Raw genomic sequence first — 13,014 nt, forward strand, 5'->3', positions numbered from 1 at the left:
AATATGAGGTTGTCGATGAATGTGGACAAGACTTTAACACATGTTTTTAGAGCTTTATCATAGCATCAGACTAGAGAGTCAGATATGGATATTGAAGTTCTTCTCCATTAGTCAAAGGATTTAGGGCCAACTCATTCTCTAGTACGACTCGTGACTACTTTAGCCTTTTAAAGTTTAGCATTAAGGATCCCAAGTCTCTTTGTGTATACCTCTTAACTAAGAATGATATTCAGTTTATCGAGTAAGTTCTCAGGCCAGAGTAGGTCTATTGGTATTGATCAGGGTTCTTTATCAGTTTTTTAGTATGATATTAGGTTTCAAGAGTGGTCCATGCATATTTTGATACTATATCCTTATGAGATAGACATGGTGTATGAAATTATTAGAGGTATAACATTGTCACTCCACTTGATGTTGGAGCACTTGATAGCAGCTGGGTCTTCCTTCTCTTAAGTTGTTTATCATTTGAGGGCCATAGAGAGAGCATGTATTGATACATATGGAGGTGGCAGAAAGAGGCTATGCCATAAGTATAGTATTATTTATATTTCATCCAGGATTGAGGATCCATCTAATAGAGGTAAGTTTCACTTATAACCTATCAGTTCTACGCAAGTAGTGATTCAGATTATCGGTGACCCTCAGGTTATTCATGGTGATCATTCTAGATCAAGGTGTGAAGCACCTCAAAGTATTCTAGGAGCTTGTTTTAGTTATGGTAAGATGGGATATTGATCCATAAAGTGCCTAAGATGTGAGTTGGTTGTTTAGACAGAATTACATATATTTCTTTCCATTCTAAAGTTATTAAGGTAGGCTATGACTGTAGGAAGGATGATCATTATAGTAGATAGTGCTCTAAGAATTAGTTTGCCAGCCATTTGGGCTTAAGTCGTGTTTCTAGGTTGGTTGGGTTTTTTGGAGTTTGCTATAACTGCAGAGAAATTGGTCACTGATCTAGAGATTTTCTTTGGTGTGGGATTGCTAGTCATTCAGCTTATTCAGATTATCCTCATAGTGATTGTGGCACCTTTGGCTAGAGATAGCATGCTTAGAGCCGCAGTTGATGATTTTATCGGTCAGCTTAAGTTTGGACATGTTCAGATTTATTCTCCCTTAGACCCATTAGGCATATAATTATAGATTTCACTATGATAGGTGTGTTTCTAATTCCCATATTTACCTTTTTCATTAATATGTATTGGGGCTTTGTACCTAGTGATGATAATATGACTTAATGAGTTAATATTGGTTGATGTGTGCCTTGTTATTGAATTCACAATTATATGACTACCCCTATTATTTATTTCTTTTAGTAGTTGATGGAGTAGATTTGTATGGATATTTTCTCTCTATGGGTGTAGCATTTGGGTTTGAGTCCCATTTACCTTGGCCTATTAGCTTATTATAGCCCTTTAGTGGTATTTTCTATTGATGTTTATTTTGGTACTACATATTCATTATATTGGTGTTTATATTATTGCTATTATTGCTGTTATTATTTTATGTAATTAATCATCTCTTAGTAAATGGCTAGACTTATAGCATCTAGTTAGAAATTCCCCTTCTGTGTTGTTCTTATTCATTGGGTCGCGCAGCTATAGCCCAATTTGGTGATTTATTTTCTATATTGAGGTGAGGTTGGTCATCTTTCTCTTAGTTAGCTATGCTAGATTTATCGGGAATGGGTATGGTGTTGAAGGTATATTGACCTTCTATGGTTCTATTATGATTCTAGAGTAGGCAATTTAGTTATATTAACCATTCTTGTATTTGGGATTCTTAGACTTGTCTCCTGGGCTACGAAGGTTTTTGCATTAGATATCCTTCTCTATGTATCCCATATTTGAGACTAATAAGTTTTGGACCCGTTCTTTGCTTGTGGCTATTTCATTGCTCGATAGTGGTTTTGATATTGATATTAAGATATCTGAATTTATCTCTTAAATTTGTTGGAATCATTTCCTAAAGATGATTTGCTCTTGGTATTAGTGTGGAAGTTAGATGCTCTTTTCTTATTGTGATAGGGTTTTTGTCTAAAGTAGAGTTAGATAGTTAGAGTGTTGAGGTAGGTGGTCTTTTCTATGATCGCTTCGTGAGTGGATAAATTGGAAATTCTTTATCTTGCATTACTAGATTCTTTTCTCGATAGCGGTCTTGACCTTGACATTGATGTCGATATTGGTATTTTATTCCTCAGTGAGATGATTCTTGGCTTGTTTAAGTTATGATTGTCCTACTTGGGTGGATTAGGAAATCCTTGTTTCAGAGTTTATTCATCCTAATGAGGCTTGGTAAAGTGCTTCATCTTTGTGATATGTGCCTATGGTTATTCTTGGCCGAGATGGTGTGCCAAAATGATTAGTTTTTGGCTAAAGTTGCATTTCTATGAGTTGCTAGAGTTTTTTCCCTTACTAGTGTGGTTTGTAGCCTTGGGAGTTCTTGAGAATGTTTTGATAGTTTATGCCTCTAGTGGATATGAAGTTGATTCCTTGTGATTTCAGTCGGTGATTTTTCTTATGGTTTTATTCTCTAGCTATTTTTCAATTTTGGCTCGACATAATTTAGTACAAATGTGTCTGATTTCAGATGATGTGGTTGATGTGAGTATTTGACTTTAGTTTGGATTTGTTGGCTCAATTTGGATTTGACACCTTGGAGTGGTGATTTGGAAATTATGATAGAGTTGGACTGTGAGTGCCTACCCGTCTTCAGGTTTGGTTTGGGTAGTTGAGATTGAGTGATTCATCCTTGGTGTTAAGATTTCAGCTTGGAGTTGCAAAGCTTGAGTTTAGTAGGTTGGTTGAGCCCACTTCGTGGTTACCTTTTTGGTCTTCTTGAGTTTGGATGGATTGTGGTGATAGGTGATCAGATAATAGTCTATGGACACGACATTGGTTCCTTTATCTTTAACATCCGGGCTTCAGTTTTCTTTAAGAATTCAGAATGATATACCTAGTGGGAGTAGTATAATTGAGTTGGGTTCAGGATAGGTTTATTTACTATTGATGGGACATCTTGGAGAGGATTGTTTAGTGATGAGTAGTTATGCCTTGAACTTTTTGATTCCAGTTTTGATTATTATCCGAACTAGTTATAGTATTGGCATAGATTGCATCCCTTGATTACCTCCATTTGTATGTCTAGATAGTGCTTTATCAGCTTATTCTTATGTTTGTCATATGGACTTTCAGTAGTCTAACCTCAGTTTGTTGAGTTTTTTTGTCATTGGATTGCTTGGATAAGACTCAAGTAATTTTTCTCCTAGTTTGTAGTGGATAGAAGGTGTGGAATGGTAAGGAAAGGTTATATTTAGATTTAGGGTCGGTTGTATGACTCATGACTTGGTTTCCCTTTGGTTGCAATGAGCCTTTGTTGGATTGTGCTAATATCAGTGTGGTATCAGTATGTTGTGGTTTGGATTTGCATGCATAAGCCTTTTTTGCAATAGTTGAAGGCCAGTTACTGGTTGATATTGAGTTTTGGCTATTTGGAAGTAAAGTAAGAGAGCTGGTTTAAAAAGGAATACCTATGGAAAAATCTCTTAGAAATTTTCTCTCTTTGTAGAGGTTATCTGGGTAGTCATGCTCAGAGCATGCACAGTACCTTATCCTTTTGGGCTTTTGAGATCTTTCTATCCATTAATTTTCGCGGACGAAAGTCCTATTAGTAGTGAATAATATAATGACCCTCCAGGTCATTTCCTTGATTTGCATGGATTTCGGTTATGTTGAGCCTCCCCATTATGGCTACAAGTCATTTATGACTTGCCAAACCTCTCGGTTCGATGTTCAGACAGTTAATTTGGATTTTAGGCTAATTTCCCTATTTTGGAGGTTTCATTATTTAGGATTTGATCTCAAACAAAAACTCCTAGAAGATGACCATGGATGAGAATTCCAACAGCCCCATCAGCTCTGGAATATTGATTTTAGGCTAGGATAACCTTTGGTTCAGGTACCGAGGCCTCCAGACTCATTTTAGGCTATTGGGCGGATTATGTGAAAAATAAAACTATAGGTATGGGCCCCACATTTATTCCAAACAACCTTAGATGAAAGTTTTGATGGTTTCATTGAGTCTAGAATGTTGATTTTTGTATGGTTGCATAGTTTGTTTGTGCGTATGGGGTTCCTAACAAATCCTGAACCCCTGATCGAAGTCTATTCTGAACTTAGAAAATCTAGTGAATCAAAAAATCTAGTGTCATCGCGAACGCAAGCAAAGGTGTCATGAAAGAGATACCCTTGGTAGGCTAATTCTATAATTGCGAGGCTGAGGTTGCGATCACTGTTCCCGTGTGCAAGCCGATATGTTGCTATCGTGATCTGTGGGTCGCGATAGCAAAACCTGAATGCCTGGTCTGGGTATAAAAAGACCTCTTTTCCCAATTTTACTCATTCTTCATCCATTCTTTTGAGAGATAAAATCCTAAATTATGAGATAAAGTGGTATTAAAGCTTGTAGATGATTTGGGGAGCTTGGTTATCCATTATTTCGTGATTTCCCTTTGATTTCATGGTAAGACTCCTTCAATTGTTGATAAATTCTTAGAAATTAGGACTTTGAATTCCTAAGCTTTAAGGGTTGATTTGGATCCAATTGGTGTTCCATTTGTGCTCAACTTTTGAGCACATATTCCTTATCTTTTGAGGGACCTCGTAATAGGTTCAATTTTGGATTCCATTTGGTGTTCTCATAATCTCATGATGAAGTAATTTGGGTATAAATCCATGATAGAAATCAAAGCTTTGGACACAAGAATGAAAGAATTGCTCTTGTTCAAAACCCCACATATCTTAATCTCTAAAATTGGATGAATTCTAGTGCTTGAGACTCTATCCGCACTTGTAATAAATGATTCTCGAAGCCCACACTATAAGGAACTTGATTCTTGAAGAAATCTTGAAGATTTATGGATGATTTTTAGAAGATTAATGTCCTTAAATAGAAACCCTAGATATATTTCTAAGGGAATTGGAAGAGAGAATGAAGAAATTAGGATTTAGATGGGGATTATAATATATATAGGGGCCTCCAAAAGATGAGAAAAAGCCAAAATACCCTTGCAAAAATGTCCTTTAATTGCTGAAAAAAATAGCTAACGACATTCGTGACAAGTCATCACGAAATGTCATCACAAAAGGGTGGATTTTATGATTTTCTGCTTAAGGTTGACGACATTGGTGAGAAGTCATCACACTTGTGACAACTTATCACAAAATATCATCACTGGGGGTGAAAATCTGCCTAAGGCTAACGACATTGGTGACATGTTGTCACACTTGTGACAGTTTATCACAAAATATCGTCACTCAGTTTTCCAGCCTGACTTGCTGGAGTAAAATGGGCATAACTCTTTGCTTCGATACTAGATTTGGGTGAAATTTATATCGTTGGAAAGATAATTCAATTATCTATATTTTAGTAGGTTATGATCTCAATAATTCAAAGTATAATGAGAGATATATTCATTTGAAGTTGAATATGGCAATATCCTTCCCAAGAATTCAATCGGTAAGGAATGTTTTGATTCACCTAATGGCTAGGACATCTTTGAGGCCTTAATATACATCACCCTTGATCAGAAAAAACCAAAGCACTATAATTTACTTCTCATGAGCTTGAGTCATGGTTGCACTATTGGTTAGAGTCTCGAGGTATTACAGTACCATGGGTAAAGATAAGCTGTGAGTTAACCCTCTCTAATAGGAAGCGCTTTCGTCAACCCTCGCTGTCAGTAAAACTTGTGTGAGATGTATGAACCCTAATTTGTCAAGGAGATATCTCAACCTACACTGGCTAGGTAGTTTTGTAATACATGGATTGCTACTAAGGGTCAAACCCTCTACTGGAAGGAATGTCCCCATTCCTAGATTTGCTCGGTGCTAAATCCTACTCCCAAATGAATAGACACTGAACTAATTTCCTAGTTCATACTACACTTCAGTAAACTATTACTAATTTTACTAACTTCCGTTGACTGATGGAATACTACTAAATTTTCTTAGCTGACTGAGTTTACTGAGGCCTAAAATGAATACTGAAATAGACAGGACTAATACTGAGTCTGCTGAGTTCTTCTGAGCCCTGTAACTAATTGAGAGTACTGCTAATCATGGCATGGCTGAGATTATTCGATAACTGACACTGACTCTAGGTAAACAGCTAAATTATTGGGTATAAATACCCCCAGGACTCGATAGCATAGAAAATAAAGCTTCGCATGATCTTCCATAGCATAAAAGTGCATAATTATTCATAATGCATCTATAGAGTCATTTTATCAAACACTTGAATGGCATAAAATAGTATACATACTACTAGGATATAATCTTATTATTACATTCACATGAGCAATTCATCAAACACTTGGATGGCATAGTATATGCACATAATACTAAACAACATGTGGGCATCATGATTCAATTTCCAAATTATAATTCCATGGGTTTCAACATGAATTCACACATATCAAATAATTCTGCATCAATCTTGTAATAAATCATGAAATAGAAACCCAACTATAGCAATAATCATGAATACACTTTATTTCAAATCATGGAAAGCATAAAATCAAGATACTTGAAGTTTAAAAGAGTTTCTTGGACTCCAACGGTGGAAGGAACCCTTGGATGAACACTTCACATACCTTGGTTGCTAAATTCTTTAAGAACAATGGTGAAATATTGAGCTTTGGCTTTTGAACTAAGATCACCTAGGGTTTTTGTTCTTTAGAAGTTTGAGAATAGTGAAAGGATTTAGCCTCTAAAGGGGATTAATCTCATATTTCGGGGTTGATACGTGTGGGACAAAAACCTTAATACCCCTAAGGATGCAACTTTTAATGACTGAAAACTGAATTGTCGATGCACAGACCGTTGTACCACATAGTTGGCATCGACACAATGGCTAACGTGTTGCATCGAGTCCGCATTGATTCACTGGAATTTGCACTGAGCTAAGGAAAAAATTATTTATCGACACGAGGGATGGCGTGATGCATTGAGATCGCATCGACTCACTATTTTGGTCACTCGAACATGTTCAAAATGAGGTCTGAAAAATCAAAAACTTGTCTGGAAACACCTACTGACATTCCTGATCATGATTTCACCTAAGGATTGATACATTAAGGTTGTAAGAGTTGTGAAATAGAGTTTCCAACTTACGAAGGCCAAAATAATATCAAGTTTAAATACTTAGCTAGAATTTTAAGTTTGGAACCCCTTAGCAAGCTTAAAAGACTGAGTTGAGCTTAGGATTTTGTGAAGTCTTACAGACATATTACCTATTTATTATAAATTATCTAATAGATTAAGTCATCTGTTACAACGGATTACCCATCTGTTGTAAATTATCAAATAGGCGCTGACATCTGTTGTAGTTGACCCTATGAGAACTCACCCCTAGTCCTAGATTAATCAATTAAGGTTTTAGTTGAACATATGAGGTAATAATAATTAGTTTAGTTTAGAATGATCGATCAAAGACTCTGGTCAGGAGGAATGCAATACCATCTCATCATGCAATTTCCAAAGGACTCAATTAAAGTTTTAATTAACCCTATGAGAACTCATCCCTATTTCTAGATTAATAAATTAAGGTATTAGTCTAACATATGAAATCAATTGAAATTGTATAAAAATAAATGTTCAACCTGTTGCAATAGATTAACCATCTGTTATAAATTATCAAACAGATTAAGTTATTTGTGCCAATACATTATGCATCTATTGTAAATTATCAAACAAATTAAGTCATCTATTTTGACAAAGTACCCAACTGTTGTAAATTGTCAAATGGATTAAGTAATATGTTGCAATAGATTGCCCATCTATTATAAATTATAAATAGCCGCTGCCATCTGTTGTAGTTGACCCTATGAGAACTCACCCCTAGTCCTAGATTAATAAATTAAGGTATTAGTCTAACGTATGAGGTAATAAGAATTGGTGCAGCTCAGAGTGATCGATCGACAACTCTGGTCGGGAGGAACACAACATCATCTCATCATACAATTTTCAAATGACTCAATTAAAGAAATCCCCCCTAGTCCTAGATTAATCAATTAAGGTATTAGTCTTACATATGAGGTAATAAAAATTAGTTTAGCTCAGAGTGATCGATCGATGACTCTGGTCGAGAGGAACATAATATCATCTTATTATGTAATTGCCAAAAGACTCAATTAAAGTTGTTGTTAATCCTATGAGAAGTCACCCCTAGTCCTAGATTAATCAATTAAGGTATTAGTTTAATATATGAGGTAATAAGAATCGATTCAGCTTAGAGTGATCGATCAAGATTCTAGTGAGGAGGAACGCAATACCTTCTCATCATGGAACTACCAAAACACTCAATTGAAGTAGTAGTTGACCCTATTAGAACTTACCCCTAGTCCTAGATTAATAAGTTATGATATTAAAATAATATATAAGGTAATAATAATTGGTTCAGCTCAAAGTGATCGATCGATGACTTTGGTCAGGAGGAACGCAATACTGTCTTATTGTGAATTTCCAAAAACTCAATTGAAGTTGTAGTTTACCCTATAAGAATTGACCCCTAGTACTTGATTAATCAATTAAGGTATTAGTTGAACATATGATGTTATAAGAAATTGTTTAGCTAAGAGTAATCGATCGATGACTCTAGTCGGGAGGAACACAATACCATCTTATCATGTAATTGCCAAATGACTTAATTGAAGTTGTAGTTGATCCTATAAGAACTCACCCCTAGTCCTAGATTAATCAATTAAGGTATTAGTTGAATATATGAAATCAATTAAAATTGTATAAAAACAAATGTTCAACCTTTTTCAACAGATTAACCATTTGTTGTAAATTATCAAATAGATTAAGTCATTTATTACAACAGATTACACATCTTTTATAAATTATCAAACAGATTAAGTCATCTATTGCGACAAATTACCATCTGTTGTAAATTATCAAATGGATTAAGTCATATGTCGTAATATATTACCCATCTGTTGTACACTATCAAATAGGCTCTACCATATGTTGTAGTTGACCCTATGAAAACTCACCCCTAGTCCTAGATTAATCAATTAAGATATTAGTTGAACATATGAGGTAATAAGAATTAGTTTAGCTCAGAGTGATCGATCGATGACTCTGGTCGGGAGGAACACAATATCATCTCATCATGAATTGCTAAAAGACTCAATTAAAGTTGTAGTTGAACCTATGAGAACTCACCTCTATAACTTGATTATTCAATCAAGGTATTAGTTGAGCATATGTATTCAATTGAAATCACATAAAAACAAATGTTCAATCTGTTGCAACAGATGTCTTTTCTGTTGGATTTTATCAAATAGATTAAGTTATCTACTGCAACATATTCTCTTCTGTTGTAAATTATCAAAAAGGTGATGCCATCTATTGCGACGGATGACCGAGCTTTGAAAATTTTCCAAAAGAAATTGTCATCTATTGCACATAGATGTTTTAAGATCCTTTTTTAAAAAAATTTAGGTATTTTCTGTCTGAGATAAAAAAGATAAAATACTAAGGTAGTAAAAAATATCTCGAGTGAGTAGTCTTATCTGGTCTTTTCAATGTCACTGTCTCCTCGTGCCCCTCAAAAGTTATTAATGAATATTTAAAATCCATATCTAGAATACTCTCCCTTACAGCCGTAACATAATATTCAACTCATCTATCTCTCTTCTTTATTCTCAATTCTCTTTCTTTCCTTTTGTTTTTTTTTCTCTCTCTTTTTTTGGATAAAGACCTTTTGGATCTCAATCGATCAATATCGTTGCTCAACTGAACTGGATGTTTTGATCCCTTTGCTTTTTGATATTGTAGGTATGGTTCACTATTACTCTTTTCATCTCATCTTCTTCTTTGTATGTCAATTAAATTAGATATTTACATCTATTTCTAGTAATGATTTACCCATTACCAGTTTCCTATTTATTAAAAAATTGAAGGAAAGCTGACTTTTAAGTCTTGAATGAACGAACCATTGTTTTTATTAAAATATGTGAAAAAAGTCATTTGTTGGGAGAACTTAAAATGACTTATTGTCAGTATAGTTTTTTTATGTCTTTTGTTTGTTACTTTGGTGGTGTTGTTGTTAGGGCTGGTGGTCGTTTTGGAACATATGATGTTTGTGTTATTGATGGTGTTGGAATATATGTTGTTGTTTCTTCGTTATTGATGTTGTTGGTGGTGGTGTTGCAACAGTTTCTTCAATTGGTACTACTAATAAATCAGTTGTTGGACCAGAAGGAGTAATTGAAAAAAGCAAACCAGTAGCAAGGCTAGTTTGATTTATTTCAAGAGGTGATCCATCTGTTGCAGCATGTCATCCATATATTGCAATAGATGCCTCATCGATTGAACCGATGGGTAATTTGTTGCATCATATTGGTCATCTGTTGATTCACTTAATTTTGTGTTACCCTTTTGTACAGATGAAGCAACTATTTAAAGAAATCAAACCAGTATCAAGGTTGGTTTATGATACTTTTCATGTTTATGAATAACGAATATGTCAGAATTTATGTACTTCACCTTTCTCAACCACAACTTGCAGTTCAGATTAGCATATTTGTAGCTAAAGACACTGCTCAAATTAATCATCTTCTTTATTCTGTAATCTTTTTCAAGCAAGAAATAAATAAAGTGGTAGATAGTTCATTCTTGTCCTTAAATGAAATTTCTTTAAAAAAGTCGGTCCTGTCTTCTTGAAGATTGCCAGACAGTGTCGATCGAGAAGAACTGGCCACCGTATTAGTCGCATCAATGGGCATAGGTGTTTGTCATCATCTGGAATATTCATGTCTAGATTATCCAACCTATCATCAAAGATGTCTTTTTGTTGTTCTTCTTTTACGTTCTGGTTCTCATCCTCTATTGTCTTTTCAACCACGTACACCTTTAACACCGGTCTGGATGAATCACTAAGATAAGCATGCAACTAAACCTGATCGGTTATCTTGAAAAGAAGTGCCCTCTTATTTTTAAAGGAGTTGTGCATGTAACTGATGACGAGTTCTTCCAGTTGACAATCCAGTCCACAACAACTGATGATTAAGTTCACAAAATCATCATACAGAATATCAGTTTGGAGTATCATAGCTATCGTCTCTAGTATTTCACCCTTCTTCCAATGCCATACATATCAATTGCTCTTCTTGATTCATTGACCATGACAATCCACCCCTATTGTTATTGATCCCTCTATTAGTGGTACCTAAATAAAGTCATTTGTTAAAAAAAAGCTAATAGTAATTTCATCGTGCCCTAAATAAATCCCAACAGATGTGTAATCAGTCGCAACAGATTACTTACCTATTGGGATTCATGTTATGCTCCTAAAGCTGATTTCACTAGATCAGTCATCTGTTGTAATAGGTGAATCATATGTTGCAACAGACTATATATCTGTTGCAACAAATAAAGCACCTGTTGGGATATATGTTGCAGTAATAAGGCATCTTTGAAGCAGATTTAAATAGATGAGTGACATATTGCAACAGATAATTCACCTATTATGATAGATGACTTACCTGCTGTAACAGACTATGATCTGTTGGAATTAAGGCCAGGTTCTATCGCAATAGGTTACTAATGTGTTGCAATAGATATTTACCGTCTGTTGGAATTGAGTTCAGGTTCTATTGCAACAGGTTAATAATCTGTGCAATATATATTTACCCTATTGCAACAGACAACACGTCTGTTAGAATCGAGTTCAAGTTCTGTTGCAATGGGTTACTAATCTATTGCAACAGATATTTATAATGTTGCACCAGATAACTAATCTGTTGTAATAGATAGGTCATATGTGGCAACATATGACTCTTTTGTTCGATTCATTTTATGGCACTATAGATCCATAAACATGAATCCAACATATGAGTCTTCCATTGAAATATATCTATTTAAACAGATGACTCTTATGTTGCATTCATGTTCGCGTGCTATCTATTGTTGAAAAAACAGCATAATAGCAGTTACCCAGATGAGAAATTCAACTAAAAATCATAATTTGACTTACCAAAGTCTCCTATTAAGTAATGCCAAAGTGGAAAGTGATGTATGAAATAAAATTTGACGTACAAAATTGGTCAAATAGCAACAGTAGTGGTAACAACAACAACAACAACAATAGTCAACAAGAAGAAGATGAAGATGATAATGAAGTAGAAAATGATGATAATGAAGCAGAAGATGATGAATAAAATAGTAGCAACAATGAACAACAAACATCGCTAAGAGAGAGAAAACAACAATGGATGAGAAGAGAGAGAAAGACACTTTTTTCCCTCCGTTTTTCATTATATTAGGTAAACGTTTGGATCCAAGTATAAATTTAAAAACTTCTGGGCTATTCTCAAACTTACCCAACTTTCTTAATTCATAATAAAGTAATTGTCACATCCACTCAATTATTAAGACTTCTGTTACCTACACCTCATTTTAAAACTCTTTTGTTACCTACATCCCAAAACCCCCACTAACTAGGTGAAAATTCAAATAGTTAATTAACCGAACTACTAAAATTATCGTCGAATATAATCACTCACTCAATTGGAACGAAGTTTTAAAAGCCTATTCCACCAAAAAATCAACATCGAGCCATGCAATTTAAGGGTCAACATTGCATTGAGAAGTCATAATAAAATAAACAAAACTTGGACAAAGTTGGAAGCATGGGCTGCTAGAAGATCGGTATATGAGTCTACATCGTGCATCTTCTACCGAATTATATCTGAGAAGTAGCACCAGTTTAGCCCCGCAAAATCCACTGAACCAGTAGCCACTATGAATAAGCTATTGTTTAATATATAGTTGGCTGCTTTTTCCCCAACTAATACCTTCAGCTTCCCAATGTACTCTTGGAAATAATTTAATTGTGACGATAGTGCTATGGCTTACTGATTAGTAAGTAGAAAACAAAGGATTAATATTTTGTTCCATTTATTTTGACATGAAGGATTTTATGCTGCTGATTATGCATGCCAACACC

The 13,014-nt window shown here is 34.8% G+C and overlaps 1 pseudogene; it reads right to left on the minus strand.

Moving 5' to 3' along the window:
• LOC107874280 overlaps nt 1-13,014 on the minus strand; it is a 32,539-nt pseudogene that overhangs the window by 15,412 nt on the left and 4,113 nt on the right.

The sequence above is a fragment of the Capsicum annuum genome, chromosome 6 (assembly GCF_002878395.1).
Source record: "Capsicum annuum cultivar UCD-10X-F1 chromosome 6, UCD10Xv1.1, whole genome shotgun sequence".
Taxonomy (NCBI): Eukaryota; Viridiplantae; Streptophyta; class Magnoliopsida; order Solanales; family Solanaceae; genus Capsicum; species Capsicum annuum.